Raw genomic sequence first — 26,780 nt, forward strand, 5'->3', positions numbered from 1 at the left:
TCACCAATATTGAAACTTGTTTCATCTTCATTAATTTCCCTCGCAAAATTTTGTGCTCTTTTTACAACACTTTGTACACTTCCTCTCTCTAACACCGAAAAGGTTCAAATCATGTTCACGTCAGACCGCGTAGTTAAAGTCTACATTACGTTAAAATACTTTTGAGAAACGAGTCAAAAATCCTGCACATAAAAACTTTCGAAACTAATTAAAAACGCTTAGTGAAATTTCCAAATAAAAGGGGGAAAACAAAAACAACTCGAAAGAAATCTCAATTAAATGCGCCACGAAGTGCTGTGCGCCTAAAAGCCGGTTTCAGGAAAGGTTGCTCACGAGACAGGCAGTGTGAAAGCAACTCACATACTTATGAAATAATCATCGACATACACACATATCCAAACAAACAAGCATCCTTAGCCATTTTGTCTTCGGAAGGGGAAGGCCATTATATGAACATAAATATATTTATATGCTGAAAATGCATTTCTGGGAATGAGTCACACAAAATGAAGTGAATATCGTTATTGTTGTTGTTAAGTGAGTAAAAAAGCTAAAATTTTATGAAGGATATAAAAGTTTACACCAACTCTTGCCAAACTTTTAACTCGGTATAACTTTGCAGACGTCTAAGGCAAGCGACTGCACATACAGCACACGCGCACAAACGAACGAACGAATGGGTAAACAATCGAGGACGCACACTGCTGCTTAGTATTTCCCGCGCGGGCGTGAATGCGTGTCTGCCGATTGCGTGGGCGGTTAGCACTTCGGTCCCGCAAAGTTTCTCGTTGAGTTTGGCTGGCTGAATTGGGCCTTCGGCCTTTTTGTCTTTCGGTCTCTTGGTCGATTTGTTTGGCGGCAGCCTCCGTTCAGTCTGGCGACGTGTAAATGCTCATTGCACATTGCTGAGTTTACTGATTTTAAATAATTTATGAAAGCTTGTCGGCGATGCTCGAATAACTACGACGGACTAAGCGACTGTTGAGCTGTGGGCTGGCTAACGGTCAGCTTTCTTATTGAGTTGTAAGCCAAATTGGCAGTGCAAGCGTGGACGTGGAGGATAGTGTAACTTTTGCAATGCAGCACATTTTTGACCTTCAAATATTTGTGAGCTGCTTTCCGTTCATTAAGGACGGGGTGTGAAAACGTTTGCTGTTGAGCTTATGAAGATTACTTTTGACAAAAAAAACAAACACACATTAAACAACATTTTTATTTATCGCCATTTTTCATATTTTTGCACTCGATCATCAGTAAAGTTTCTAAAACCCACCAGTGTGATTACAGGTAGTATCACGATAAATGTAGCGCAATATTTTATCTCTCGAATCACTAATTTTTACCATAGTGACAACGAGAATGCTTGAAAACAGCATATGGTTTTAGCGACATCTACAGCCGACGGGATACTTGAAAAGGCTTTCGATCGTTAATCTCTTACAAAGATAACTCCATCTTCTAAAATCTTCTTAAAAATAGATTTTTCTCATTAAAAAGTCGCCTAGAACAAGTTAACTTCACTTTTTTAAGGTAAAAATTATCAATTAATTTTTTGATTTCTTTAAATAAAAATCTGCTCTTGAAAATGCCTTCAAGCATAAAGTACGTAGATATAATATTTAGAATAGTGAAGTATGTAAACATATAGTCATTTTGCTTTGCAATTAATTTTATACTTCGGTCACCGAAATCCCATGGCTAAACACACGTATTTAGGGTTGATTTTTTCTCATCTGTTATTTTTTCTAACACCTCGGATTCCTTACCTCAGTCGCGCACCGGCGTGGAATTATTTACGGTATTAGCCAAATTGAAATTTAAATAAATCATAACCGTTCATTAGCTGTGGCATCAACCGTAAGCACAAAAAAATAATACACCAAGTAAGCAAATATTAATAAAAAATATAATAAAAAATTTTAGTAAATTTATTACGAAACTTTTCGAGATAATTTTTCTGGAATTATTTACGTGAGCAATATACATATGAAGCAATAAGAGAACAGAGATTTATTTAAATTTCCCGTGACTGAGTGCAAATAACTTTCCTTATGAGAACACATTCTTATTGAAAACTGTGTTGCTGCTCTGAATTGAATTGAAAAGAAAAGTATGTAACGTATTAGTTGAGTACTGGTGAATTGAATAGGGTTATCGCATTATAACCTATGTAAGTTAGAGAATGTCGTGCTTTTGCGAAGGTATCAAGGAATTGTTTAGATATGTTCCACCTGTCACTGCCAACTTAAACCTCGTCTAATAAAACCCATCGTGTTTTTTCACTTTATTTTTAATTATTTAAAAAGCCATGATAATATAAGTTCCATTGGGTCTTTACTATCTTCTCCTCCTCAATTCGACAAATTTTCAGTTTATCAGCTTCATTCGCGCACACTTCAATTCCTTCGTGTAACTTTGCATTGTAAATTAACATATTGTCCTTGCAGCAGTGAGCGGCGTCAATAATAAAGATCAGATAAGTTGAAACTGCTAATATCGAAGTCAGCATGTGAGCTTTTGTGTGTATACATGTATGACACCTAATCTTCATGTAGTCTGCCTAACGGTTCTTTTTCGTCCATCCACATTTGCTTGTCTGTCCCATTGACTAGTGATGGTCATAACTCAACACATGTTCACACATAACTGGAGACATACGTAAGTATGTACTTAGATACTTATGAAAAGACTAGTTTATTTGGCATGTGCATTAGAGACGCCTCTTCATCGGCAAACAAAGTAGATAGCGTAATCAACGCCATACATACATATGTACATGGCAAGCAGATACGCCAGACAGATATGCCACAAACATATTGCAATCTCGCTCGCATCATAAAAAAACACCCACTAGTACCCAGCGACGCACAGTAGTTCGCGTTTCACACCCTCCGCCGCTTGCATTGGTTGAGCGCCGCCATTGTAGTCACTCGAACGCCTGTCGTAATTCACGTTAGCAAATTTACTTCAACCAATTTCGCATTCGATTTGATTTGATATGAGAAAAGAATAGCGTAACCCGTTCCGCAACTGTCTGGCTGCCGCCACGAATTCGTTCGCCCGCCACAGCATGTACGCAGAATGCAAGCAACCTTTCAGACACCGTCTAACGTTCCCACCCCTGAGCACACCCACTCAACCGCCGACAGTCACGCATGCAGAGAGACGCACACAAACGCATCTCCATCGAGCATTTCGCATTTCACTCTCCGCCCCTCCGGAGCTCACGTTTATTGCGTCTGTGCATCCACCGGCGGCGCAACATCGTAAAATTTCATTTCACGAGTTTACGTCTGGCCCGGCGTCACTGCACCCCACCATAGCCCAGTTTGACTTTGGCTGGACTCGTTTTTCAAGGTTATGTCGAAGCCGGCATCGCAGCCAGTGCCATTTCCATCAGCTGGTCGTGCTGCCATCGTCATCGGCACTTAATCGCCACAATGTCGGGGCTTGGAGAAGAGCGGTGCATATCTAGCAGCTGATGCATTGCTTTTCGCACGACTGTCGCTTAAGGGTGCAATTCTGCCACAATTGACAGCGACAGCCCAGCCTTACGCCAATGGGGTCCAAGTGTCTAGCGCGTATTTAACTGTTGTATGTCTGTCATTTAACTTCTTCACTTGCGCTATGTATGACCTCATCCCTTCGTTGTCTGCATATCTACAGGTCCCTTTGTCATCTGTCTACTGTTGTGTTGTTATTGTTGTTAATGGGTATGCCAGACAGTTGATTTGTCTGAATATCGGTCGGTATGTTTGCGGCTAATGTAATCAGCCGTTACTAGAAAGAATTTGCATCACAACAACAATTTAAAAAAAAAAGTTTAAATATTGTGCGTTCTGAAGTCTCTAAGGAAGTCCAGTAAACAGTAAAAATCTTAGTGATTTAAAGACTGTATCGAAAGGATTCAATTTGATTGTTCGACGACATTGGGTTTACAATCAAATTTGGAATCATAACTTAACTTATTTTGAAGCTCAAACACTCACTTAGTTTTATTACTATATTTTACTTCCCGTCATCCTCAAATAAGATGAATGCCATATAACCTCAATCGAAGAAGTAAAATTTACCTCAGATACTATCACCATTATATAAGGAGTAAAGTCTACCGAATGTTCGAAAATGCTGATATTAGTTATATGGGGCAAAGGCAAGTTTTCGTTCGATTTTAAACATTTTAGGCACAAAGATACACTGTTATTAGCTCTTTCAATTCCATTAATCCACATTGGGCCGATACATGTGAAATAAAGTCAACTTTAAGTTCGAAAATCTTTATATTAGGTATATGGGGACTAAGGAAAGTATTGATTCGATTCAACCCATTTTTGACATAAAGGCATACTATTATCAGAAAATTCAGATTCTCTCCGAATTTTTACAATTTTCGATAAAAGATTCACAATAAAAATGGACGACAGTTTCTATTCTGAATTTAGGGGCTTAGATTGATTTGGTTCGGTTTGGACAATTTTTGGTCATAAAGTGGCCCACTTCAAATGCTCTATTCGTGTAGTTTTATCCCGTTATATACATTCGTGTTTGATTAGTATACTGGCAAGTGGAAGAATCAGATGGAATTCAAAATTGTGTTATATGGGAAGTAGGCGTTGTTGTCTGATTTCGCCCATTTCCATACTGTGGCATATGAATATCAGAATAATCTTGCCTAACGAATTTGGGCGAACTTGGTTTAATATGTCTGGAGATATCTGATTTCACCTAAATGTGGGCAGTGCCACGCCCATAGCCCATTTTTGACCCTGGCTCATATAAAGCTCTTTTGCATCATATTAGGTCTAAAATTTCATGCATCTGTCGCGTTTAGTTATTGATTTATCGCGCTTTTAGTAGTTATTAACAAAACCAAAATATGTGGAGAGGGCGGGGTTGAATCCAATTTCATCCATTTTAACACTGTCACTAGTGGTTCTTAAAGAATTTGTCCTAAGCGACTTTGGTTATTGTAGCTTTAGTGGTTTTTGAGATATGTATATAAAACCCATTAGAGGGCGGGGTCACAACTCTTTTTCCAAAATTTTTAGCTCACAGGTGCTCCTTACATCTCAATCCCCTGTACCAAATTACAGGTTTATATCTTAATTTAGTGCTTAGTTATGGTATTTTATAAGTTTTTGATTAATGGCGAATTGTGGGCTTGACAGTGGTCCGATTACCCTTATCTACGTACCGACCTCACTTTTTTTGCCAAGGAGTACGTGTTCCAAGTTTCATTAAATATCTTAATTTTTAATCACGTTATCGCTTGCACAGACAGATCACTCGGATTTCAACTTGTCTCATCACCCCGAACATATATATATGTATATATAACCTTATATCTAACTCCATTATTTTTAGATGATACAAACAACCGTTAGGTGAACAAACATATTATACTCTGTAGCAACATGTTGCAAGAGTACAAAAACTTCCAAACGGAAGGCTAATAGTTCAAGCTGTTACAAACCAAAGTTGCCCATATGCGATAAGAACGCTAACAATAAGTCATCGCTGAAGCTGGAAGAGACAATGGTTAGGAGGTTTTTGAGCTTGAACTAGTTTTGCCGTTTGTAGCTAATCTAATCCTCCGAAAAGTCTTGTAGTCCGTCGGAGCGGTACTTGATAATTTGTGAGAGTAAGTTGAATGAGCGTGGGTCCATTTAAATTGTCTACTTTTATTTGAGTGAACACACTCACCTTTTGGTTCACTGGGTTAATGTGCACTCGCCTTATGAATATGTACCGTTAGCCGATTTTGTTTAGCTGTGCTTTCCAGATGTCATAATGGATTTCAAAATATATCACAACAACAATAACAAGCGATGAAGTTTGCACAAACAGTTGCAGTAACGGTGGCGGACGAAAGTAGGGCCAAGCACCAAACCAAAAGCAAAGTAACAAAAGCATAACAGCACACAACAAAAATATCATCAACGACAATGACAAACCAAAGTTGGTGGTTATTTTAGGATATATACATACATAATTATTGTTGTCGCTGTAGGCGTACGTATGTATGTATGTTTGGCAGACAGTCGAAAAATGCTAACCCTTGTGGAACCGCACACTCAAAGTGCAAAGGGCTGCAAGGTTGCGGTGTAAACCAGCTCAGTTCAACGCATTGCACATTTCGGCATTATGAAGCATCGAAAATTTGCTCGGTCGCACTCGACCAGCCAACCGACCGACCAGACAGTTCGGTGCACGACCAATTTGGCGGCTGGGTTCCACTCGACAGCTTACATACGCATACTTGCTGCGGGTTATAGCTTATCGCCCAGACATGTCTGGTTTGGGAAGTGTCTGGAACGATTTTTTATGCCTTCACCTTGCTAACCATTGGCCGCTGCTGCTTCTTAAGCATGTGGATATTTGTGTTAGTGTTGTTGGTGTATGCCTTAGCTGCTGTCGTTTTGCTTATAGTTTTTTTTAGCTAAATTTCATTTGTTGTTGTACTCGTTGTCTTTATTTATAAATTCATTTTGTTGTTTTTGCAAATTTTCGCTTGAGCTGCATGAATACTTATACCACACTTACTGCTCCTCTTAGAGGGGGAAGGGCGTGAGCCTTTAGGTGTTTGTGGATGTGTAATTCTTTACTTCTTTATTTCGTTGCAATATTGCAAACCCTTTTTTGTTGTTTCTTATGTCTGTACTTGTGCCATTACCAGTGATGGGTGCTTCAGTGATTTTCCGAATTAATTATTATCGAAATTTTCTGTACGAAGAAGATTCAGATCAATTGTTATGCGTACCATTCGACAGTTCGACAATATAAATGTCTTATACAAGCAATTCAATCTCTTCAAAGCCGCTCAATTTTTACTGTGACTTAATGTAATTCGAAAATTGAGCGGCTTTCAAAAATTTCATTTATTCGTTACTAAAATATATTTTTTTCGTCTGATGTCAGTAAATATAGCAATATACACAAGACTCAGTACGTGTCATAAATAGCCTTAAATAAACTAAACTATACTATTAGAAATTTGATATAATCTGATCAACATTAATACCTGAAAACTCATCTGAGGTAATCGAGAACCAAAGAGTTGAAAATAGTAAAGTCTCAATAGACTCATGGTCATTTTTTGTATATCCACTGTGAAACTGTGGGTAAAGAAAAAGCTTCTGTAAGATTACTTGCTTCTGATTGCCTTCCTGATGAGAGAAGACCCTTTTCAGGCACTAACCTCATTATTCTGTAGATAGCAATTTTTTCAACTGACGGTCTCTTTAGTAGGTTCCTAGTCCAAGTTTTTAAGTTTCTATATGAAATTCAGCATTAATGAACTGATGCGAAAGAGATTTTGAGTTTCAATTAGAATATCTCCTGACGCACATTCATCGATGTGCATGTACACCACTTTAAGGGGCTTGTTGTAAGTCGTGTTGTTGGAAACCAAAGTGAGCCAAGTAAGCTACACCCCTATTTTGAAAGAAATCTTTACGTGCATATCGATGTCCAGAATGGTGTATTCGAGTATTAACGGGAGCAAAATCTAAATCTGAAAAACGGTTGATCTGACACCATTGTTCTTTTAATAATCTGCTAAAAATCCAAGATACCGTAGCTATTGAACTCGTACCTGTCTTTAAATAGAAATACGTTGGGCTGAGCCCTCTTATAGACTTTGATTTTGGTTTGTTAACCTTGAGAAATCTACACATACATGTATGTATGATGGCATAATAATTAAGAAACTTTCACATTATCTTTCTATGTACGCACGAAAATTCCAAAGCTAAGTAGACCCAGCTTTTACCAAATATTTGCTTTTACATGCTTAACTATTATGGTTGTGCTTTGGTACGGTCGGGTATGTAATTTCCAATTTACTCACAAAACAATTAATTTGAGTGGAATATGAAATTCGAACCTGAAGGAATTCTTCCACTTTCGCAGCCAAATAATTTATTTATACATACGCAAGGTAAACTTTTATGGACCTCCTGTACCGTGCTTAGCTATTTGCATTTACGACAAGTGTAAATAAATATAAAGCTCGGCACAAACGGACTCACACATGCACACACGCCCTAACGACGTATTCATTTGGTTACAGAGACAGTGGCTAAAGCGAAATTCACAGCATACCGACATTAATTTAAGCCAAGCAGACGCTTCCAGACAGACAGAGCCAAGATTAGTAGATGAGCTAAATGGGACTGTAATGCGAACATGTGTGGGTGCAAGTATACATACATATATGCACTCGCGTGTTCATACGTACACCCACAATGCATGTCACTTTGTTTTTGTTTGCTTGTGTCGGCAGACATATCCTTCGGTGTCCTTGAGCTTAATGCAAACACGTTTGCATTAATTTGCTACAGTCGGCTTGCGAAAATCTAGGCACAGTGGATATATTTGACGATCAATCCGGTTGCTTTAGCGTTTAGCGATTAAAAGGGGACCTTTGTCCTCAAGTAAGTAGCTGTGAGCAACACACACACCACCATTCATTAAACAAAATGGTTAAAATTCTACCTATTTAAATTCAATCCCGTCTTACTGAATGCATGTATGCAAAGCATCCCAGCACGTTACTATCCACATCTTTGGATTCCCAGTAGTCTGAACTCTTTGGAAAGTTTCACCATAGATATTTTCTGGAGCACCGAGAAACTCGAGTAATCTCATTATTTCCTTGGTGGCTGGTCGGCTCAGATTCTTACGACAGATCAAGCCGAAACACTGTTCATCAAGTAACATCTTTCTTTTACGACAATACCTCTATAGTCTATAAGAAGATCATGATTGACAATTTTAAGCCTTTTCAACAATGAGCAATATCTTTCTGTTTGTGGACTTAATGCCACATACGAAAATCTGATGGACTCGGCTAAAAGTTTCTCCAAGTTACTGGTGTCTATGATAACGGTTGTTATTAAAAAAAAATTTTTTTTTAACTGATCAGATTTTTACACTACGACTCAAAAAATAAAGGCTGGGCCGGGTTTAAGCGCTTTGGAACATAATGAAATTCTATCATGTACGGATTTTCCGAGGAGAGCTAGCCACTGGAGCATTTAATTCGTAGAACCTCATGCCCAGAGTGAAAAGATCTCTTTCTTAAGTTCTCAACCTATTCGGGCTCTGAAAAATCCTTACGCCTCGCAGTCACTAACTTATAATTTTAATTGACTTGAGCCACTGTGCACACTCTCATGCTCATTAACTGCTCAGCTTTCGTGCTTGAGCGCTCTCTCTAACAATCTATCAAACTGTTCTCTTCCTACTTCCGCTTCGGCAGTTCGGATACAGCCTACTAAACGTCGTCTGCCACTCGTTTCGGGTTTTTTCCTGATTTCTGGCATTGCCGGCTTGTTAGCTGCTGCTGCAATTGTTGTTATTGCTATTGTTGTATTGTATTATTGCCGGCAAAGTTCTGGCTCTTGGGTCGCACTCACGCATATCCTGTCTGGCGAGCGCACACTCATACATACACATATATTTACGGTGCTGCGTAAGTATGGGTGTGTAAATATATACAGCAGACATTTTTAGTGTGAGCATTGTTGTTTGTGCACGCATTTGTTGAATGAAATGTTTACTTGCGCACCCTACCAAGCCCCCCTCTCACCAGTTTTCCGTCCGTCCGTATGTCGTTGTTGTACCTTGTTGCATGTCATCATTGAAGATTGTCTGACGCAGGACTTTGGAACTTGAGTAGCGGCGCGTTTTAGGCATAAAATGTTTCACCAAATCCCCATTTAGCCCCACACATACACTCATAAGCAGGCGCTCTACGTTAACTTGTTCGTCGATTTCGTTCATTCTCTTCGGTTGTCAAAATGTAATTTAGCATTTGTGTGGGCGATTTGGCGATTCATTTGGTAAGGTGTTTATGTATCCGTCTGTCTGCCTGCCTGCCTGCCTTGGCTTTAATATTGCGTGTGTGTGGCAATGCGTGTGCGTATTTTATAGTGCGGTCGTAATAAAAGCTTCTGTGCCTCGCAAGTGTCTGGCGCTGGCTTTTTGTGCCGAAATTATGAAGACTCAATAAAAACAGAGCATTTATAGAAAATTGCTCGTCGTCGGCCTGAAGCGCTTGAGGCGAAGTAATACCCAAATATGCCAGCTTTCCCATTTATTGCCGGAGACATGTACACTTTTTACTGTTTTAGATAAAAATGAAATAAAAATATTTTCTGCTTTTGTTTTTTTTTTCAATTCGCATAGGTACTTTCCTCCGAAGGTCATTAGAGAAATTGAAATTCGCGTGAAATGCCGCTCATGCTGACGTGTTTGTTATTATTGTAAACCCCATTGTGTGGAGTATCATTTACGGTGACTTTTTTATTTGTTTCCTTCATTTGATATTTCTTTGTTTGTGTGTTTTATTTCGGTTTTTTATTTGACTTTGTGTGTGTCAGTGTGTTGGTAGGCGTCTGTGCTCATATGCAATTTATTTTTGTAATGTGAAATTGATATCAAATATTTATCAAAAACACATAAAGCCAGAAAAAACAGCGGCTCATTTTAGTACTTTTTTATTTTTGTATGTATGTATGCACATATGTAAGTAATTGGATACGATTGTTTGCATATCACTCAACTGGCACATCTATTTGGTCTTATCAATTAATTACAATTATATTAATAGACCGTCTCGTGTAGCATTTCGAAGCATAATTGGGAAGCCTGAATTTGAAAAATGATTTTCCTTCAATTTTTATTTAGTTGAATCGATGAATCCCACTAAAGTTGGATCTCGCAAAATTAATGATGGAAAACGCTTGAAAAACTCGTTTGTAGAGATGTATAAGACGGACTTGCGAAAGTTGTCCATCTATAGGGGTACCCAAAAACAACTCGTAGCTCAAAATCGAGTTCTTAGCGATCAATGTCGAAGTCGAAAACTTCTGGGAGATAGCAACATAAAATTGTTTGGTGCGATAACAAGCTCTCCGGTAACACTCGGAAACTGCCTTGAGTTATTCTCATCTCAAAATGATAATACTCTAACTTATTCCTACTTCGGAACTTCCAAACTAATCGAAATTTAAATGCTAGAAATGCAAACTTAATGGTATCTCGACGTTGCCAGTGTGATGGTGAAATATAATTATTTTCAATTCCCCTTCAGGTCCTAACCTACCATCTTCCTGCTTTAAGTGCAATCTTAAGAAGAGCAAATTGTTTAGTTTGTTTAAACTATTGACAATGCATTCCAAGTTATTTTCTTCAGTTACGGCATCTTTACCATATAATTTCTTAACTTTAATTTACCGTATACTTTTAATCGAAAACAAAAAGTTCTTTGGGTGGGTTAGTTATTTGAGAGTACCGCAATTGAATATTGAACTTATGGAACACACCGAGTAATATACCATATTTGCAGTGTACTCAGTTCATTTCTATTCCTTTGCTTTTACTTACAAACCCTTGGCGGTAAATATTGGATAAAAATTTACAAACATATATTATAAATATGTTTTTATACTCTCTAATTTTCCTCCCCGTATGCCATTTATCCCAATAGTATAAGTTTATCTGAAAGCGATCCATCTGTACCCACATGATTTAGTTGATAAAGTGCTTAATAATAAGAGTAGTTAAAAGAGACCCAATATTTTTGCATGAAATTGAGCAGCTGATAGTAGATAATTCCCTGCCAATCCCACCAAACACACAGCAAGTTTTCGCAGGCTCACCGTGTTTCGACCATGACCGTTTTCGCTTGACGTTGTCGTAAGTGATCCACTTTTCATCGCCAGTCACCAACCGCTTCAGAAATGGCTCGATTTTGTTACGATTCAGCAGCGATTCGCAGACGGAAATTCGGTCCATTATGTTCTTTTGCGTTACCTCGTGTGGCACCCATAAATTGAAACTCTTTTCATATCCAGCCTTATTATTATCGGTTTTTTGTGCAATCTTTCGCCTTTGGGCAATCGAAACAGGTCGGAATCGACAATGTCCATGATTTTATCGACATTTTCGACAATTTGCCGTCCGAAACCAAAATTGCGCGTAATTAGCTGTTACGGTATCAGGATCATAATCGCTATTCATATTTTCAACCGCCTGGCTAGCGTTTTCGCCCTTATCGAAGAAAAACTGTAAAATATGACGTAATTTCTCTTTGCTAATGCCCATCTTTGACGCGCGCTCAAACAAAACTGGATCAACCACTCACAAAACTGTCAGAGATAATTTTTTAGTACAAAATGTCATCTTTCTAACGACATTTAGCAGAGCTTATACAACGCGAGATACAGATAAATAACACCATCTATTGAAAAAGAATGGACTTCTTTTTACTACACCATCAAGAATAAGAAAGCTACAAACAAAAAAAACTTGGAGGCTTCAATAATTATGATATTAATATGACGCCTATATTTAGCGATTATCTGATGTTCTGATCATCTGTAGTGACTAATTTACAACAAGTAAACTAGTCGAACTGTAATGTTATATGGAATAGTATCCAGAAATAACCTTTCAAAGTAAAAATATATTTAGATATATAAAATAGGACATGTGTAAATTTCAGATGGATATCTCGAAAACTGGGGTTAATAGTTCGCGTATATAACATAACGTACTTAACATACTTTGTTTAGGGTAGAAATAATATACTTTTGAACCAATGCTTAAAATTTTATACCCAAATAAAATGTTTTCTTTTACCAAATTTAAGTCGCCAGTCCAAAATACAAATCAGTAGGGCACGAAATGTTTAATCAATCAACATTAAATCAAAACTCAGATCTCATGACATTTCGATGGAACTCTGATTAAGATTTGCAAATGAACTCGCCGCGCCAGCAGCAGGAGTGTGCAGCATAATGGTTTTACCAGTGGCGTCTGGAGGCGTCAACAATAGCACGTTGCAAGCTACAGTTGACTGCGGCGCTGGACGCCCCACAATCATTATTTCAATTACAATTTTCTACAGTTGCTTTTGTTCTGCTTTCTTTTTGCAATTCATTTGGCGAGACAGTTCGAGCTCGAGCAAGAGCAAAGTCACTGCCACGGCCACTTATTAATTCACTGCACTCAGGCGTTGGACAAATCAATGTACAACGTCGCCCAGCAAAGTGCCACTTCACAGCCGCCAAGGAGTGCATTTGTGCGAGCGAACTGCAGTAAAAGTAACACGATTGATCAAATTGACATTTATAGACTTTGGTTGCTGGGCCCCTAAACCCCCTCCCCCCATTCGGAGGGGGTTTGTATCGAACACCCCGTTGCACTTTAACGGAAGTTTGCTGTCTGCGTTTCGGCGGGTGGCCGCCAATTGAAACAAAGCGCTCAGCGGTCGGCCATTCTAATATTCAAACACTTTTAGTGCTTCAAAGTAGTTTATGCAGAGTTCATTAATTTTGCCGAGAAATTCTGGAAAAGCTAGATATCGAGCGGAGACAGAAGTAGAAAGGTACAACCAGATGTCTAATATGATACATTGTTGCTTCTGTGTAATCAATATATACTTACATATGTTAATATAATATAAGAGGGTAAATAAATTTATTCGAGAAAATTCACTAATATGAAAGATATAATTTGCTCTTATATTCTCGTTATTATGAGACAAAAGTGTTAGAGAAAAACCCAAATGAGAGTTCCAATTTTCATTTTAACCCTCATAAAAAGAGTAGAATCAATATATATATTTTTACTTTCAAATGCCTAGGCGATGAAAATTGTTGTTCGTCATATTGTTAAGGCCAGTTATTTGGCATCAGACTTATATATACTAAATCATAACCTAAGCTTAAGATTATAGACCTTGTGCTGGATAACACCTTCGGAACGGTATCAAAGCAACCTTCAAGATGGCTTTTCCTTCAAAACTTACAAGTATTTGTCCAGAACAACAGAGAGAGATTAAGTTTGATTGAATTAATGGTCATACCTGAAAACCCTGGTTTTCACTTTTTTCCATATAATGCTTTTAGAGAGATCTTACGTCCACTGAAACAAATACATCTAATGGAGCATCTCTATTGTCACCTACTTCACCTTGATATGCCCTCTGGGTACCCTCCACTCCATATCTTATATCTTGTATTTTTAAAGATGACAGACCAAAGCATTAAATGCGATCAAAATCACAATGAGCGAACTCTGTGCCCAGTATACCACACTCGTCACTTTAAAATTTTATTACGAATAAAAATTCACAAACGAACTCATAAATAAAAGCAAATTTCAAATTTAATGTTCAGCCATCGGACTGAAATTCGTCTGAACAGTTGTGTGTCCCATGACCAAAATGTGGAAAAGCAAAAAGGAGTCACAAAGAACGTGCAACAAAGTGAAGTAAAAGCGAAGTAAATATGTGCTGATAAACAAGCTTCGCGTCAATACGAGTGTATTGCATCAAATGTCACTACCAATACAGGCATTTGCTCTTAAATGCAACAATGAAAACGGCAAATCATAAACGCCAAAAAAGAGATATGTAAAAACTCATATGCTTTGGGATCATCAAAGTCTGCCACTTTGCCAGACATGGAGATAAACAGGAAGGCAGACAGACAATAAACGAATCGCGAATGCAGCTGCGGCAAGTGCCTCGGGTTCGTAGACGCTTCCACGTAAAATAATGCACCCAGATGTGCAATTCAGATCTGATTGTAAATATTTTGTATGTATGTGTGTTTATATTCAAATGTGTGCTACAAAATTTGATTTTATTCTTGTTATTAATTTGGAAAAAAATACGCTTTTGAAGAAAAAGCCAGCAATTTACGAACCTTAAAACTCACCACACTTTTAATAACAAATACTAGGATATACTCAAATAAACTTTGCTCAAAGCACAAAAAATCGGCCGACAACTCATTAGGAATATTGTCTGAAAATTTCAAGTCGATCCGAGCCAAATTTCCAGATTTGTAGACGTTTAAAGCTCGTAGTTACGGTCAACTCGACTCGACCCGACCCAGCTTTAAACTTCTTTAGAACTGCTTTTCTGTAGTCGGTAGTCAAAATTTCTCGATAACTTATGAACTTACATCGACTAGAAATGTTTGACTACTGCTTGAACAAAGGCTTGTTTGTCATCATTTGTAATTCAGTTTAAGAGGGTAATACGTGAACAAATATTGTGCTAAAGTGCAAATGATTTGCGAAAAACACAGAAATTAAATTTTCAAGTTTTCTTAAAATTCTTCGTTCAAGCAGTAGCTATACTCACCTACTAAAAGAAAAACTTTCAAATAAAATTTACCTAAGTTACACTGACTATCGTGAGGACACTTTTCTGACGCTGTCGTTAGTTAAGGCACTGTCAATACAAATTATGTTGACATTATATACACATACGTGTAATAAATATAATACTAATGTTGTAGCGTCAAAGAAAAAACTCCAGAAAACCGTCCTTATTTTAAGTTATAAGACCCATGTAACCTCCTAATATTTCAATTAATTCAATATCTCTAAAAAAAAATTCCGTATTTGGTTAATATTGGATACGCATCGTCTAACTCGGATTATTGTAAAATAGTTAAAATAATGCGCTTAGTCATAACCCAAGCTCATTTGCCTACCAAACTTGCCAAAAGTATTTCGTTTCTATTTTTGGACTCTTACGCATTTTTAATCTTGAAACAAGTTTTATTCCTCTGGTGCGCGGAATCAAATACCCAAATGCTAATGAAAAAGAGTGCTGATAATGACGAAACCGGCGCAATACTGCAAGGCGAAAGCAAGCGGTTCAGTCGGCGCGTGCGTCCCAATTGAATCATCTGTTTGTCTCTCTGTCTACTTGTCTGTCGGCATGTCTGCGGGACTGTCTGGTCTATCGCATTTCTGGACTTTTTTTACGACGCTGCACAGCTGAGTGCCGATCAAAGCAGTTGACTGTTTAACTGTTTGTCAAGCAATGGCCTCCCCACCGCGCGCTCCAACCCTTCATACAGAGTTGTATTTGTCTGACTTTGCTTGCGGCTGAACGTGACGGCATTGTACTCGTATTCACCGTATTTCATTGTAATTTTCTCCTTTTTTATTATTTGCCAAACTACGTTGAATTATGGTATTTGTTTTATAAAATAAAACTCCTCTTTTTTGTCGTGCTTTATGCTTCCTTCCCCCTTTCTTTGTGGCCGTGCGAGTGTGTGTCAATCTCTGCCACCCTGCTGTGCCGCTCACCCGCTTACCTGTCTGCTGTCGTAGCGCTTGCAGTACGTAGTGTCTGTGGCGGTGTCTGCTCTTGCCGGTTGGTTGACTGTGCTCGGTTGTCGGTCGTCGGCGGCCGGCAGTGTGTAATTTCATTGCCAGACTTTTGGCAAATATTAACAATTATTAATTAACGCCTCGCTATTCGTTGTCTGCTACCTTATATCGCTAAATAGTACCAATCATACACACATACCATGTATATGGGGAAGAGACACTGACTGACGCTTGTCGCCGACGAGTCATTAAGTTCGTGTACTTGTTCCAGTTGTTGCCTTTTATTTATTATAAAAAACATGTAATTTTTTATCTCCCCGAACTGTACAGATTGCCTTTGATTGCGGTTAATGCAGTATTTAGCGACTCTTTCAAGTTGTCATTGTTTAACTGACAACCTTTTTAATACTTTCACAAAGCCAATTACTTATTAGTGACATTTCGCTAAACTCGTTGCCTTTTTTATGTACTTCTTTCAAAGGTTGGGGGTGAGTGAGACTGACAGGATTTACTTTTTGGTCGAAAAATATGTTTATTCAGTAGACTAACAATATACCAATATAACAATAACCATCTGAAGCCTGAAATTTTTCACGCTAAGATATACTAGAAATACTGTTTTAAGTTTGTTTATGCCACGCCCTCCAATATAAAGTCTTCTTATAAACTATATTCTCTGTATGGAACGTCTTAAAATGCTTGAGTACTTAGTTTATTTCATTAGTCGCGAAAGCATAGGTTATGGTGGGAACAGTGGTTCGTTTAAGTCTGAGCTCAAAACCAAAGTGTTGTAAACTTAAAAAGTTTAAAAAAATTTAAACATCCCCATACTTCAGCAAATCCATTATGTTGGTTTATTTCATATACCGGCGATAGATTTTGGTTGCGCTAATCTTTAGATTCCTCAGCGAATCTTTCCAAATTTAGTTAAATTGTTTCAGAATTATTATTATATTATTATTTTCACGGTTCACCAACCTACATACTTATACAAAAACATTCTAATCAGAAGACAATTATTCACTATAAACTCAAAGCCGTAAATTCGGTTTGTGATGTTACATGATCGTACTACTTGTATAACATTGATAATGAATCAGTATGTATAGTATTAGTTGATGGATCTGTCCAATGAAAATTTGTTCAGATAATATTTTCAAGAAGAAATAAGTTCGCATAGAAATGTTCATTGTAAGATAAATGGATAGTGCGACTAAACGCGACTCCTAAAATATTGTAAAGACGTGTTTCTCAATGTATATAAATATCTCATGGATAGATGGTAGGGATTGTTGGATAGTTGAACAGTTTTGAAAAAACTTTTATATTCACATTTGGTACTACCCTAAAATATTAATTATTTATTTTTTAGAGTTATTTTTCACATTTTGTTAGCTTTCGAAGAACACAGTTTCAAAGTAAAAAGTACAAGTTAACTAACTGTAGTCTAAACTCGTCGAATGCTTTTATGACATAGACTGAAACACGTAACTAAGATTTAGATATCAGCATTTTTGTATGAGAATCTTGAGAAAGTTAGAGTAAGTCGTTGGTTTTTTATTTCAAGTACAAGAAAGTATGTAAAACCTTTCTACATAGTCCTTTCGTAAAAAGTTGTTTTATATATTGTACATTTACTATTTATACTTTTCCTATAGGCCATGTGAACACCTTATAAAAACAGAAATCGGTTCACAAGCCACAATCTCGCATAAAAATGTCGCACCAAAGGGAAAAGCAACTACGGACAAGAAAGCATTCACCGCCCGCGGCATTGACGGCTAGCTAACTCAGTACTTAACCCACAACGTTATTCATTGTGTATGCCGTTTGTCGGCTGTCAACAGTCACATTGACAAGTGGCAACTGACATCTCACAACTGATGACTGTAACAATCAGTTTAGTCTAGTTTTCATGACAACTGATAAATCGTCAAGTGCCAATTTATTTGAATCATTGATGAACTGCTAAACGCTGCAAAAAGTTTAACGAGATACATACATACCTACAAGTATATACATATACTTGACGTAAGGTGATAATAAAGACGCAGTACAAATAGCGAAAAAATGTGTTTAAATCACAAATCAAATGCGAAAGCGAAAATTTACTGTGAAGATCATATTTTTTATTATAATACCCTGGACAGAGTATGTTAAGTCAATCAACCAGCAACGCTCGAGGAGCTCGAAGACAATATTCAGCGCACTATAGCCGAAATGTTGCACCGGGTCATCGATGTAAAGGGGTGGATATATGCAAACGGATCCGTGGTGGTCACTTGGCAGATATTTGGTTCAAATCATAAATGGCATAAAATTATCTTCATAACGAAAAAGTGCAGAACCCATTTTGACCAAATTTGAGTGTTTTATTTCATTTTAACTTCACGTCGTCCTTGTTGGTACACCCTATATATATATATATATATATATATATATATACATAAATGATCAGTGTGGCGAGCTGAGCTATTTTAGTCGTGTCCATCTGTAGTTCCTCAATTTTTGAGATATGGATCTGAAATTTTGCACTCGTCCTTTCCGCTTAAGAAGTTGCCAATTTGTCGGATATTGGACCAAGCTAGCATATAACATTACAAACTGAACTATCAAAATCATTATTATTTATTTGTGAAGGGTATTTTAGCTTCGGTACAAACGAAGTTATCGTTTTTTCTTGTTTTATGATTATTGAAACATTACCTTGTAGCTGTCTTTACTTTGAATTTTCTTATTAGACCGATATTTAATACGAGGTTTGTTCAAAAAGTATTGCGAATTTTTTATTTCTTAAAAAGTGTTTATTTATTCATGAATATATATTTTGTGTCTTTCAAAGTAATCAGCCCTAGTTATAATGCACTTACGCTATTAGGTAAGTAGATATCGGTGAAGATGTGATAATTTTTAAGCAAACCTCGTACAGTCATAAACTAAAAGTAAGAAAAAATAAAATTCCGCCCTAAAAAAACACCAAAAACACTGTACTACAACTATTGAATATGGTTGCCACCATGCCAAAAAATAATTTTTATGACTAACCTTTTTAAGAAGATGATTAATGAAAAGTATGACTGTCAAATTAATAAGTTTACTCCTCAATTAAAAGAATTTTAATTTATATTTTAACCAAATTAGTAGTCATCGCAAGCGTCACATTTCGCGAAATACAAATTATAGGACTTTTGCGATGAGTGTAATATGACAACAAAAAATTAAAACATGAAAAATGCACTCGTTATTCCCTTATCATAAATAAAAAAATCGTGATTTATTAGGTGTTGTGATGAAATGAATTATTATAAACATACAGTCGCTTATATGAATGCCCTGCATGCAGTTTGGTTATGTAAATCTCAGTCGTTGCACATGTTTTGTCTAGTAGTCGTGCTTGACGTGAACTCTAAACAAATAACAGTTTAATGGGCACAACAAAGTGATGCAATACTTGGCGGTGCGCGTGCCGTCGCAAATCTGCCAATTAAGCGCTTAGAGAACTTAACTGACTTCCAAGCCGAGGCTGATTGCTCATGCCCAGCAATCACAGACTCGCACTGTAGACGGACGCGAAGAAGCCAAACGACAGTGTAGACAACAGAGGGTAGGCGGCACCAATAGCAAAAGTCAACAAAAAATGAAAATCTCACAATCAGTTGCAAAGTGATAGTAAGGTCGACAACAACAACAACGCTAATAATGTAGCATAATAATTTTGAATGTCTGCTGCCAGTACACACATGTGTCATTTGTGGCCCTTAGTGCATGGCAATTGTACTTGCAGCATCGACCCCTTTGTCGCTAAGGGTATACGCCCTACATTAACGGGTTCAAGTCTAGACAAGCCACGAACATAATTTTAGTTACGTACAAGAATAAAAGCAAAATGGTAATGCGAAAGGCGAATTCCACAAAATAGCTGACATTGATGAGGAAAGAAGAAGAAAACTGCGTTGTCGACAAGACTTTTTGCAAATATCCACAAATACATAAGTACATACATATGTATGTACATGCACATAAATGGGTATGGGTATATTAAGAGCTTGGTATATTTTTTGAAACGCCTCCATGTAAAACAGAAGCTTCTAGGCAATTGTCGTTCAGAATTAATATACAGTGGATATACATATTACAACTAGGGTTGTTAGAACATAATGCTTAGACATTGTTGTAATGGTGTGGTATTGGAAAGCCTATTAGAAGTATTGTTGACGCCATTAGCACTGCAATGTGATCTCAGATTATTCCCAAATTCAATAGAGGCGAACCCTTAGTAGACAAGTTCATTAGAAATTTTTGTCTGTACTAACTGCATATTAGTTCTGCTAAGAATTTTTTATCTTTTTCCTTGAGAGGGTGAAAGTGGGCGTGAGTAATTGATGGAATAACTGTATTCCAGAAATATAACAATTTTGTTTAGCAGCTATATGTTATAGTAGTCCGATCTGAACAGTTTGTTCGGAGATTGTACCGTTATTTTGGGTATTAATCCATGCCGAATTTCGTGAAGATATTTTGTAAAATAAAAAAGTTGTCCATACAAGAATTTGATATGGGTCGGTCAGTTTTTATGCACATATTGTATAAATGATCAGCGTGACGAGCTAAGTTGACTTAGCCATGTCCGTCTGTCTGTATTCACGCGAGTTTTTGAGATATCGATCTGAAATTAGAAGAAGATGCAGAATATATATAATATATACATACATATACATATACATTTATATGTACGACGTTTTCTTCTGGGTGTTACAAACTTCGTGGCTGTTCGGATTATACTTGTAGTTATTGAAGATGAAAAATTCCAACCATGCTGTGATCACCTATGACTTCGCGATCATTAAAACAGCTAATGAGCTTTTTTGAAAAAAAGCTTCATAGATGGAAACACTTAATATATTCCCCAAAGCATATTATTCAATAAATTACGTATGAATATACTTTTGTCATATTTTTGGTAGAGAAATTTAACTAAAAGCGGTCTCTTCGTAACAGATTAGTTGACTTCTCGCTCTACTTTAGTTAAGTGAAAGATTTTCCCATAAATTGGCGTCAGCTGTTTAGAAGAGGCTTGAAATTTCTTTGAACCTCCATTTGTTTGATTCCATTAAGAGGATAACTTTAACAATGTCACAAAGTATGTAAGTACATATATAGGAATGACTATTCTCAAAACCAAACTTTTAGCCTAGATAAGCGATCGGCACCTCCAAGCGATTTTTAAAAAGAAATTTCTCTAATGCAAATCCATCAGAATCTCGGTCTTCATAAAAAACTTCAAAAAGGGCCAAAATATAAATCGCAAGAAAATTTACTAAACTTCAGTAAAAATTAAAAATTAATTTCAATTAATTGCTCTTACTGTTATTGAAATGTTCGAAATAATGGCGGCAATGCTGTTAATGCCTGCATCTTCATAAGTATATATGTATGTATGTGCTTTAAAAGTTCTTCTACTTTCAAAAATAAAATGCATACATACATACAAATATACATTGGTCAATAAACGGCGCTGTTTTTATGCGAAAGAAATTTAAAAAAGGATGAAATAAGAGTAACAACCTCAATAAAATAAACCATTCTCCAGCAGAATTTAGGGTCAATGTGCCCGGATTATTACTCTCACACATGACTACTGCGTTGCCGAAATGTTTTCGTTGCATTGCGCAGCGAACATCTTTTTTGTGCAACAAAGGTGCAATGCCTCTGTTGCGTCGATCAACGCAGATGACGCGACGAGATTACCACTTGCACATGCCCTCACCGGCCCAGACGACAATCATTGGACAGTAAATCGTGGATGGAGTATCAGCGAGAAATTCAGCCTACAAAGTTTTTGAAAATGCTTTCGTGTTTGTGTTGGTGTGTATCCAGTGATCACGTCAGAAAAGCATGGCTCTTACACGCAGTCTTTTTGCTCTTGTTGTCCCACTGCGTGGAAGCATTTTGTAAGCAAAGAAAAAATAACAGAGAATGTAATTTTTAGAATTGTTTTACTGACCCTTTGGCCCGCATAAATATGTGAGTGAGTGTACAAAATATTTACAATAAAGAAACATGCAGGCAGGGTGTTTGTATATTTTTTTCGCAACGTCTTTGCATTGTTGCTTTCTTTGCACAAATTTGGTATTTTCTCCGTAATTGTTTCTTTTGTCCGAGTTCGGTTGAAAGATAAACCAAAAAAAAAAAACAAAAAACAAATTGGTCAAGAAGTGGTCTTCTTTCATGTCAATTATTATTTGCACAAAAATTTTTTTGAAGGTTTTGAAAAATCTATATTGAACCCACTATAACACAAAAAACAAGGCAGTCTGCTCTCGCAGCTATTATGTGAACTAGATCTCTCGTGGCTCCCTCTCACTTTTAAATGTTTAAGTTGTTATATTTTTCTTCACCCTTAACCTCTTTCTATGCATTTACGTTAGCCTGTAGCTCAGGCATAATCTACTGAAATCTTCATTAAAAACATACTTTATCCATGGCTGGGTTTCTGCCCTTTCCATATTGGATCAAGAATCGAATTGACCTAATTTAAATGTCCAAAAAGGTGTCACTGCTTCGGAACAAGCGCCAGGATCATATCCAATTTTAAACGGCTGACCCAACATAGAATTGTTTTCCGAAAATCTAAGTTCTGTTGACCAAAGTAAAATAATTCTTACAGAAAATATGCGAAACCCACATACGAAGAGAGTATTTAGAAATGCAGTGTGTGATCTCGTTAAGTACCACCTAATAAAGTGCTGTATTAGTAACCTACCAAAATAACTTTCTGATGTTCACGCTTGGTATTTCTAGAATCTATAGTAAACAACATTAGAGTTGAACCAACCATAATATTAATTATCTATCTGCGGGAGTGAAGGAAGAAAGAAATAACAAGTAAGGAAGTTCTAAGTTCAGGTGTAAGCGAATATTTTATACCCTCGCAACTTGCAAGGATCAAAGCCCGGGAAATTACTTCAGGTGTTGGCAAAATTTTATATTAAATGAAGTATTGATCCGATTCAACCCATTTTTGACACAAAAACATACTACTAGCGAGAGTTTGATTTATTTATTTTATTATTTGAATTTCAAATCTATATCTTACACATTGACCGATATTTTCGGTAAAAAGTCAACTATAGGCACTGGGGTCCACATATTCAGTACCTAGGGGCTTGAACAGTTTTAGCTCCATTTAGACAATTTTTGGTCACTAGGTGGCATACTTTAAACGTATTATTCACGCAAAGTTTTACTCCGATATAATCATTGTTGCTTGATATGCATAGTGGAAAGTGAAAGAATCAGATGGAATTGAAAATGGTGTTATATGGGAAATAGGCGTGGTCGCACTATAACATAGAAATATGAAAAGAACGTTATGCACCGAATTTGGTTGAAATCGGTTAAGAGGTCCCCAGATATGGATTTTCCCCTAAAAGTAGACGGTGCCACGCCCACTGTCTACTTTTGAACGCGGTTCCTATAAAGTCATCTCATATCAGTAGTTCGACTGCTATCTTAACGTTCCTTTTTATGAATTTTTTATTAAAAAAGTCTGCTGGAAGATGCTTTTCGCTCAAAGAAAGATTGCTCGATTTGTTAAAATCATTCCTTCTAACACCAAGTGCAGAAACTAAAATCGACTACATGGTGATGAAAGACTTACAAAAAAAAGCCGTTACGAAGTCAACCGAAGCAACCACAAACAAGTTGTCGACTTCTAGAATAAATACCCATGTTCACAAACTAATAGTACAAAGATTTCTAATCAATATTTTTCGGTGCTTACGAAAGAACTAATAATGGATTACCCTATACATAATAAATAGCGTTGTTGTCACCCATTGTGTTGTTATTTTCTTAAGTTATTTATTTTGCGATTTCATTCCTCAATACAAATTTTGAAAAGCTACCGAAGATTACGAGTTATGTTTTTCTTTTTTTTGGTTGTTTACATAATTAACTTTGCTCTAGTCTACAAAGTACTAATGAAAACATAACAATACAAACAAGGACATGCTATAGCGCCTCAAAACTGCTTATAAATGCTATAAATCCTTTCAATTATTCATAACCCCAAGAAAAATGCGAATTTCAAATGCACAACGCTCAGAAAATTTTTCAATTCAAAATTCAAAATTCCACTCGCAGCAAACGAAAACAAACATTAAAATCAAAGCAAACAAACACAGGCGCTTCCAAATGGACTTTTGTGTGTGTGCAAGCAACGGTAGTCACTTTATATAATATGACACAAATATGCCACAGAACATGCCACGCCACCAGCCACTCTCCGCAGCGCGTGCTCGCAACATTTCAATTCAATTTAATTTAATGTTTCTTTTCGCCAAACGCGAGTATTGGCGCGTCGAAAATGCTAGCGCTAATTTTTAACGTTCCCTAATTGTTAATTTCTGAGCGATTGTAAATCTTTTACGGCAGCCAGCTGCTAGCTATCGACACACCAGCAGCCAACCGCGCGCTCCCCCGCGCTCATATTCACACACAAGCAAAAAAGTAGGCAGAGGGGCAGAAAACACGCTTCTGTGGCATTTCGCCGGCGGCTAGAAAGTTTGTGCGTGTGAGCGCGAAGCCAAAGAGAAGAGGGGTGGCTGACGGTTTATGTGTCTTCAGACACTTGCAACAAATTACCATTTGACATTTAAAATTCTCATTTGATGCTAAAAATGAGCCGCGCCGCGCCGCGTTCACAAAAAAACCACTCGTATTTGCGCTCGTGTGTGGCTGTGTCTGTGTGTTAGGTGATTTCGGGCGACGAGGTGCGACACAAAGCCAAGAGCCTAAGAGCAAGCAGTCCGAAGCAGCTGAAACATAAACAGCAACAACAATAAACAAAGTGCAAAGTAAAAAATACAAGTAAGAAAACTACAACAACAACGACAACGGCATAATAAAGCAGAGAAATTTGAAATTTTATTAGCTTCCTGTGCGCACTCATAAATTTGTCGGCGCAGACCATAAAGTACAGCTACGCGCGCATAGGTCGCGCATACACCCTTGCATACCGCGCGCCGACACACACAACGCGGCAGCCGGCGGGCACACTTGCGACGCTCCGTCTCGCCGCAGCCAGTAGAGATATGCCGCTTGATTACAAGCAATAGCACAGTTGATTTTATAGCTCTGCGGAGCTATCCTGCGCCTCGGCAACCGCAATTGCCCTCTGGACGCAGAATGCTTAAGTATTTTGCAAACATTTTTGAGTTGAGCATTATCATTTACCACGTCTGCTTGTGGTGATTAATTCGTCAGTTTTCTTTAATTATGCAACAACAACAAAACAGCGAACAAACACACTTACAAATAACAACAACTCTTTCTCGGGAAAATCTGATATTAATGGCGGGTGACGTAAGCCAGGGTGTTCGCACCACAAACATTTGCCGCCTCTCTTTTCAGTTCGAGAACAAATCAAATTTTTTCATTTTGAACAAAATTTACCAATTTGAAATATTTGATAGCAATTTTTGTAGACGCCTTGCTGTAATATCATAGATAAACCAACAACAACAACAACAAAGTTAACTATTCATATCGCACGTGCGTACTTTGCGAAGGCACCTTTGCGACTTGTGTTCGTTGGGTTGTGTGAAAATCAAGGACACTCGCCGCCACAGCTGGGGTTTGAGCGTGAAATTGAAAGCTTTTGTAAGATTTATGGCCACTCCGTGTCGTTTCAGTGACGACCGCCATGCAGTGTCTGTGGCTTTTCATTAACCGAGTTGATGGGCTCAGGCGCAATTGAGTTGCCGTAATTTGTGTCCTTTGATTTGATTCGAAACAACAATTCTGATGAACCGTTTCGTTAATGCCGGGATGTGATGAATGAGTTGTGTGGTTCATAAATAAAGCATACCCCCGAATGAATATACAGATTTGTATATGAAATTGTTTTGAAATTTCATCAGCAATATTGGGTTATTTAATTAACAGTAATACCGTTACTTGTGTGCTATAAAGACATCCGTTTTTTATTTGAGCCGCTGCAGACGAGAGATTTGGGGCTGTGTGGGTCATTTATGAGTTTGTAGAACATTGTGGTCTTGAAAAAATATTGATTTTTAGCAAGCAGAGTTTTATACTCTAATAAAAAGTGCCCTACGACAGGGCATATCAAAATCTGTGAGATGGTTCTCACATAAAGTATTAATATTTTATCATTTTCTGGAAAAAAAAATAGAAGAGCTTCAAACTTGAAGGTCTAGTTGAAGAGAATTCGCTCTTAGTAAGAGCCGAAACACAGTCAGAATACAATTTATTTACAGAGCTCTAAAGTATGTTGTTTTTTATTAAAACTTCAGTGTATATAAATACATTTCATCATTATGGAGAAACTATATAGAAAGAAATCTGGGATTAAAACATGGAATATGTACATGTAAACATGAAAAAGTACAAAATACAAGATTGGGGAACAGACAAACAGACAATTTCAGTCTTATCCTTTATGATACCGATTGCTGAAAACGAAATAAATCTCGACGAACTGTCCTTGAGGACATGTTACGCCCTATATACTAAAGTGAGCCAATGAAAATTATATTAAACAAGTAAGGAAAAGCTAAGTTCGGATATAACCTAACATTATATACTCTACAGTGGCACGATTTTAACCATTT

General features: G+C 37.3%; 1 protein-coding gene across 1 annotated transcript in view; it reads right to left on the bottom strand.

The window, feature by feature from the left end:
- The window catches only part of LOC106621398 (pneumococcal serine-rich repeat protein), a 143,862-nt gene that overhangs the window by 92,287 nt on the left and 24,795 nt on the right, over nt 1–26,780 (bottom strand). The gene's annotated exons all lie outside the window — the stretch shown is intronic.

The sequence above is a fragment of the Bactrocera oleae genome, chromosome 6 (assembly GCF_042242935.1).
Source record: "Bactrocera oleae isolate idBacOlea1 chromosome 6, idBacOlea1, whole genome shotgun sequence".
Classification (NCBI taxonomy): Eukaryota; Metazoa; Arthropoda; class Insecta; order Diptera; family Tephritidae; genus Bactrocera; species Bactrocera oleae.